The following is an 8,581-nucleotide window of genomic DNA, read 5'->3' on the forward strand; positions in this document are numbered from 1 at the left end:
GTGAGGCCAAGGTTTTCGACTCCCGAGGCTGAAGCGGAGTATACTAGGCTTCTTTCGAAGCCAATCATTAGGGAGCGCGGTTTTCTTCCATCGGTCAAGGATGGTAAGCTATTGGAAATAATTCTGGAGATGGGATGGGTCTCTTCCTGTGAAGAGCCCGTTGCTGTACCCATGAGTGTTGTGTGAGAGTTTTATGCTAACGTAAAGGTGGAAAATAATGGTTTCACGATGGTGAAGGGGATAAAGGTGGATTATAGTGCAAAAGCAATAAGAAGGGTAATTAATCAACCAAAGAAAAAGCCCGGGCAAGAAGTTTGGAATGATAAGACTCCGGAGGACTTTGACTTGGATTTGATTGTGGCTACTCTTTGTGTGCCTAAGACTCGACGGACATGCAAAAGAGGAACAACTGAGTATGCCACGTTCCCTGCTTCTTGTATGAGTCGATTTGGTCATTCTAGGAATGCATTTATTTGTGCGAATATTTTGCCATCATCTCATATGCACGCTTATTATGGGGTATTTTGAAGGATGATTATATGGACATTGGTAGGATTATTCATCATGGCATTTTGAGATTTTTGAAAGGGAGCAACACGGGTTCTATACCCTATGGGTCCGTTGTAGCGAGGTTGTGTGCGGCAGTTCGTGTTCGTTGGGCCGTGCATGAGCAACTTCAGCTCCCTAGTGTTCCTATTGATAGTTCGATTATATTGCACATGGTGGAGTGGTATAGTGGTAAGCCCGATCCTAAGGGGATTGGTTATTCGTTTCATTTGAACCCGGGCAACCGTCCATCTGAGCAGTATTATAATGGTGGGACAAAGAAGGCCCGTGAAATGGGTTGGAGAGCTCAATTGAGAGATGAGATAGAGTTGTCACAGTTAAAGGTACCATCAAAGAGGAGCTCCACGAAGTACAAGCATCTTGCTAGGAGGATGGATGCGATGCACGACATCCATAGTCGTTTTACACAGGATCTCACCCAGGCACTTGGGACTGCATTTAGAGCCACCGGAGTGAACATTCAGTGGCCAGAATTTGGTGAGGGCTCTGTGTATCCGCCTCCAGACACACCTGACACTCCACCCCTTGAGGGTGAGGACTCTGATTCATAGTAGGTATACCTGATTCCTTATTATTGCCTTCACTAAGGACAGTGAATATTTTAAGTTTGGGGGTAGTAGTTGAATGAATAGTTGTGTGAGTCTCATATAGGTTTGCATGTTCATGATAGTTTAGCTCATATAGTTTGCATATTTTTCCATGTAGTTTTTTTTAATTTTTGGTAGTTTTTATGTTAGTTTGTTCATGTAGTTTCATGCATTTGTATTATAACATGATCCCTTAGATAATTTTTCCGATTGACTTGTGATATTGATGCTAGTGTAGTGATGTCGTATTTAGTGATGTTAAGTCGTATTGAATTGATTTGTATGCTAGAGACACTTGTATTTCACTAAGTCTTATAGGTTGCTAGAGTGCTAAATCATGATCATGGTTTGTTTATTTGCCGAGGTTTAATCGCTTGTTTATATTTAGAATTTAGGGTATTCTCATAATAATAAAAGACACGGATATTTAAAAATTGGAGAATTTGAATTTCATTGCTAGTTGTGTGGCTAGGCATCAAATGGCTAGTAGTCGGCTCATATTTATATGAGTAGTCTAGGGTTGAATGAGATGGAGTGAAACACACTCATTCAGAAATTGAACAAAAAAGAAAAAAAAAGAAAAAAAGAAAAAAAAAAGAAAAAAAAATAAGTGTTATGTATAATTGATCATGAGTGTAACACCCCCAGATCCGGGGTCGGGGATCCGGGTCGTCACGAGTTCCATTTCCCTTAATAACACCCAATCTTAATAATTACTCAACTACTCTGTACTGTGACCCCACAATAAACACACACACCACACGTTATAGTCTCAGAGATGAACATCCAAAAATAACCACAAGTCATTTTATTCCACAATTATCTGCCAATACACCTTAAAAGGTTTTCTGAATAAATTTACATTTCTTTGCCATTATTACAATTCATAAATATAAATAAATCTGGTACATCAAAAGTTGAAAGCCTAGCCTATTGGTAGTTCCTACCTCAGCTACGGCGGCATCAATGCTTCTAGAAAACTGCAGAACGTCTCCTAATCGCTTGCGAATCGGGAGCTTGGTTCTGTTCATCTTTTCTATCTGTTATTGTGTGATGAAAGAAGAAAGCAAGGGTGAGCAGCAAGCCCACCAAAATAATATGTATAATGATTAATAGTATATGAGCCTTCTCATAGTACTCATGAAAGTCTTGGTCAAAAGAAATGAACCAAGTTTGATATCTTAATGTGATGAAGTCGCAAAATATTCAGTATATATACATATATACTTTTCAAAATATTGGAAGTCCTCTTCCATGCATAATACACACAGAGTTCCAGTGTATAACTGTATAAAAATACCGTTGCAAGGTGATCTCATATATCTAACATTGTCTCAACATTTTTCTAAAAATCTTTGTCATGCATAAGATAATCATTTACTAGATATAAGTTAAAAAAATGAAGTTACAAGATACTCCAATATACTTTATATCCACATACTACTTGAACTACCACCGTTCAAGTTATAATCAGTTTCAAAGTTCATCACCCAGATGAGACTACAAGATAAGACTTGAATAGATTCAATCTTTGAAATATCATTATAAATAATGAAGTTACGAGATACTTCATTAAGTCCTGATATATATATCCATATATATATATATCTCATACATTTCCTGAAAATCTCTGTCATGTAAAGTATGAACAGAGTTATAATATCCAATGAATTTTGGAAAGGAAAAGAATTTTGGCAAAAACCAGATATCTTGCTGATCAGGCAAAGATACCAATAAGTAACCTTTTCTACTGTAGATGGATGAATTCCTCACCGGTCATCACCCTGGCCGCATTAGGACCTCGCGCTAGACCGTTACCCGGCCACTCACGCGTTGATGGACTGCCACCCAGCCACTTACACTTTGATAGACCGTACCCCGGCCTGTCGCTTATGCCGACTCAATTAGATGGGCTTACTTCCCGAACATTGGGCAAGTAATCAATTCATTTATCAAAGCAGCAACCTTGTTGCGAATATAAAATACACCATAGAGCCGGATCCCTCAGGTTTTGAACGAGTATTTAAATCCCCTTTAAAAGGAAGATCTTAAATATAAAAATGAGTTTTGGGATCCGCTCTAACTTTTAAAAATCATTTTGAAGACTCAAAAATACTTTAAAGAGTGTTTGGAGTAATGCTGATTTAATGAAGTAAATCAGTCCCAATATATTTAGAAAATATCTGAATATTATTATTTAAATAATATTCCCATAAAGAATAATCTTTATACAAATAATTGAAGTAGAAGTTGTAAGACTTATACTTGAAATGAGTATTAAATAACCAAAGATATACTTATATGAAAGTACTATCTTTATTTGAATAATCGAAAATAAGTTTGATTATCAAAACATTATTCTTTAATAAAATAAAGAATATATCTCAGCAAATAATCGGAGTCATAGATCCTCAAATAAATATTCAAATAATATTCATTAAATAATATAAACTGAGTCATAAGCCCTCGAATGAATATTCAAATAATATTCAATAAATAATATAAAAGAGTCATAAGCCCTCGAATGAATATTCAAATAATATTCAAATAATAAAATAAAAGGAGTCATAAGTCCTCGAATGAATATTTGAAATAATATTCATTAAATAAAATAAAGTTATCGAATAAACCTTATTCGATTAATAGTTTTGAAAAATTTATCAATATATATATATATATTAATAGTATAATATATATATATATATTATACTCGGGAACATCGACTCCCGGTTTAGAAAAATGTTCACCTTTGGGTCCCCTATACTAAGGGTATACGCAACTACTGCTTATCTCTAGCATAGGTATTATGCAACTTATAAGCAATTGAATCAACAATTAGATATCAAGATTACGAAACAGACATGCTCCAATATATCGCAAGAATTTGCTAATAACCAATATGCATTTATCGCAAGATCATGCATATACACATATACATCACAACAACAGTTATACGGGTAGAAAACTTGCCTGAGCGACTGGGGGTTACGAATGGCTCAGGACGAGTCTGGTAACCTATAAACAACAAGTAAGTTGGAATTAAACCAAAGTCACTTGTAAATCTATACTTTAACTAACTTAGACTCTAACGCTTATTTTGCGCTTACTGATTCTCTTAAGTCACTCGAGTACCCTCGGCTCCACCATTTTTAATAATTTAACCTTTACGAGTTTTAAGGCGATTCCTTCGCGAGTGTCTTACCAACTGCCTAACACACTTACCATAAATGTTTCATACATTAATTAACCCTTTTTGTCTTTAACCTATGTTTCAAAGTAAGGCGAGGGGAAAAGTTTCGTTCGCGAAACGCCGTTACTTGAAACGGTCGTTTCTCCTAAACCGTGCATCGGAATCGAACGAACTATATATCAAAACGAAGCTCGTAACATGAGCTATCTAAACATGGCAGTGGTCATAATCTAGCAGGGGGTTCTCGGGTCCTAATGTTATGCACAAAAACAGTCCAAAGAAAATCGGACGTTACGACGGCTATGTTTACGCGATTACCAATGTTTAAACTACTCCAATTAACCACCAACCAACTCATAACCATCAATACAACAAAACTTCACCTAAACCATACCACATCAGTACATAATCTCCAAGGTTTTCAACTCAAACAACCACAATCAAGACCTATGAACTATAATTAAGTTTCAATTACCAAAACACTTCCAAATCAAACCAAACTACTAATAATCACAATCCATGCTTCTCATTTCACAACACCAACCATTAAACTTACTAACAAATAAAGTAAAGGCTAGGGTTTGAAGTTTATACCTTCCTTGGGAGGTGTTAAGTTGCTAGGAAGCCTTAGGGAGCCTCCTACAAGCTTGATCTTTCCAAAGAAATCAAGAACACAAAGTTAGGCTTTGAAGTTTCTAAAAGTCCGATTTAAAGAACTGTAAAAATGAGGGGGTCTTACCATGATTATTTGGACGAGACTTGTGAACAAGAGTTGTAGGCCATCTCAATACCTTTCCAATGAGCTATAGAACACAATATTTGAGTGAGAAATGAAGGAGATACAGCAGTTTTAGTGTTCTGGTTCTGTTTTGGCCGAGAGCATGAAGAACAATGTCTTGGTTTCTTTTTGATTTTGATGAAAAATGATTTGCTTGGCTTGGTTGGTTTGATTTTTGTGTTTGTTTTAGTAAATTACCTAGTTACCCTTAATTTTGTGTGGTTATAAAGCCACCACATCTCCTTCCTTCCCATGTCATGCTTGTGTCATCCTCATGATGTCATCCTCCCCTCCTTGTCATCTTTCTATTGGCTGGATGACATCATCCCCACTAATCCCCTTGATTAACTTCCTAATCGTTTGCCTAATGACCACTGATCTGTTATACGGTTCGCTTAACTTTCGTTTTCGTTTATCGTTTGAGGGATCATACCCGGGATCTTATTACTTAGGTTCCCTTAACCTTTCTCAATATATTATATTCCTTTTATGATCCTCTCCTATAATCCTTTAATTTAAATTCTTTTTATTCTGTTACCTTTTTCTCAAATCTTTCCGTATCTAGTGTATTTCCGGGAAAAATCAAAGTGTTCGGATTTGGATTCTGACGATCTTTACATACACTTATATCCCATATAAAGTACTAATAAAATCTCAGAATATCCATATCAGAACCCCTACATAGTGTGGCATGAAAAGTTTTCTCATTCAGCAAAAACACTATTCATAAGGGTTTCAAAAATTTTCCAAAAATTGGGGTTATTACAATGAGTGGGCTCTTTAGTACTCGAGTTATTAAGTTCTTGGGAATTTGTGCCTAGTGACCTAAGGCTTTTATAGTATGGGATCCGCTAACCTAACGCTCACTATATGGGTACTATTGTATAAGTCTTTTGTGGACCTCATTCATTGCACGGTCAAATAAGCATATATGTGTTGTTTTGTGTGAATAAAAGCATGATTCCGTATAAAATCCAATATAAGAACTGAAGTGTTATAAGTTATTTTGAGTCTAGCTTTTTATTCTATTTATAACCTTGCGATTGCCTTGATGAGTAGTGAGTCGTGATTATTGATCTAGTTGCGATAGTATACCTGTAAGCATCTTCACACACGCACGTCTCTAGTTTGTAAGTTGATTTGTATGATTTGATTGATCTTCATACGAATAATTGCATTTGTTGATATGTTGCTTGTTGGTTGGTTGAGTTTTTCTATTGAGGATCGTTGCATTCATAAAGTTGCATTCATGCATTTTTGTTTCTTGTTCTTTGAGTCTATTAATGCTTGAGGACAAGCATCGATTCAAGTTTGGGGGTATGTTGACTAGCATTTATGACACTTACTTATGCTCTAATAAGCTTTGAGTTGGTGTATTTGTACTCAAGTTATTTGTGTTTTATCGTGTTTTCGAGTGTTTTTGCATTTCAAGCTTTACTTCGTGAATCAGGTAAATTAGCATGGTTTTAATGCTAATATGGTGTTAAGGATGTGTTTGAGTAAAAGCTTAGAAGATTGGCTCGAAGCTGCAAGGAATAAAGGAGAAGAAATAAAGTTTTTTGGCAGAAGGTCGGCGCGCCCGCGCTGTTGAAGCGGGCGGCCGCGCCATGAAGCACGAAGTCGGCGCGCCCGCGCTGTTGAAGCACGCAGCCGCGCTGGGTCGGGATAAACAAATCCCGATTCTTTTATAATTTGACTTGTTGGACTCCTGGGATGCATGGACTGCTATATAAATATATCTTAGGTCGTTTTTAATAACAAGAAGTCAGAGACGGACCAGAGCGCAAGGAGAAGACGGCAAGAGACCTTTTAGCACAATTCAACAAAGGCGAAGACGATCTAGTTTATTCTTGTGAATCTTTGTTTGAGTTGTAATTTGGATGCTTGTTTCTTGTTTTGCTGAACCTATACTCTTGTTTGTACTTGGTTTTATTTATTCATAAAAAGACTACGTTTGATATATCATGTTTTAATCGAAACCCACGTTGATGATGAGTCCGATTATGGGCTAATCGTTATCGTGGGGTTCTAACGGATTTATTTATGGATTTATTTAGTTAAATTATTTGTATGCCTTAGTATGTGATGATTGTATGATATCCTAGTATTGGTTATGCGTATTCGTCTTATGAGCATCGCGAACTTATAAGATAGCATGTTAATTTTTAATAAAGAGAAAGTGAATTTAAGGGTTTGAAACTTGCCATGCTAGCATAGGTTCATGTCATTGTTATGCATGATTCGTAGGTAATTGTAACCATCTTACTTGCCCTATGTAATCAAGATAGATAACTTGTGCTTAAACCGTTATGTTGTCAAATTCTATAGACATATAGAGTCTCAATATAATTGGTGCATATTCAGCTTCTATCTCTTTTGTGGATGTCTAGTAGAATGGTACTCGTGCAACGAAAGTTGGCGTTTATCAGTTTCGTCTTATCTGATTAGTGTCATCACCATTGCATGCTAAGGTTAAGAATAATAAGGCTATTGAATAAAGTATTTAATGAAGTTAGAATCACATATTTGTCATATATATCATTTTAGTCAATCTTATTCTCGTAGTTATAATTGCTAGTATAACTCTTAGTTATAATCAACCTCAATTTGTTATCATCTTAGCATTGGATAATAACCCTAGATTGTTGCTTATGTGCATAAATTAGATAGTTAACCAATACAGTCTATGTGGGAATGAACTAGAAAAGATTCTATACTACTTGTGAACTCGTATACTTGCGTGTATTATTAGCGCGTGTTTAGCGACTAACAGCGGATCCCAGACTATAAAAGCCTTAGGTCACTAGGCACAAAGTCCCCTAAGAACTTAATAACTCGATTACTAAAGAGCCCACTCGTGATCAATTTTACATAACACTTATTCTTCTTTTTTCTTTTCTTCTTTTTTTCTTTTTTTTTCTTCTTTTCAACGAATTTCTGAATAAGTGTCTTTCGCTCCATCTCATTCAACCCTAGACTACTCATATAAATATGAGACAACTACTAGAAATTTGACACCTAGCCACATAACTAGCAATAGAATCCAATTATTCTCCAATTTCTAAACATCCATGTTATTTTCTTATTAAGAGAATATCCTAAATTCTAAATATAAACAAGCGACTAAACCTCGACAAAACAACAAATCATGACTATGATCTAGCACTTTAGCAACCTATAAGACTTAGTGAAAAACAAGTGTCTCTAGCATGCAAATCAACTCAATATGACTAAACATCTCTAAAGACGACATCACTACACTAGCATCAACATCACAAGTCAACTGGAAAAATTATCTAAGGGATCGTGTTATAATGCGAATGCATGAAACTACATGAACAATTAACATTAAAAACTAACAAAAAACAACATGGAAAAATAAGCAAACTATATGAACTAACTATCATGAATATGCAACTATATGAGACTCACACAACTATTCCTTCAACTACTACCCCC

The sequence above is a fragment of the Apium graveolens genome, chromosome 3 (assembly GCF_009905375.1).
Source record: "Apium graveolens cultivar Ventura chromosome 3, ASM990537v1, whole genome shotgun sequence".
NCBI lineage: Eukaryota > Viridiplantae > Streptophyta > Magnoliopsida > Apiales > Apiaceae > Apium > Apium graveolens.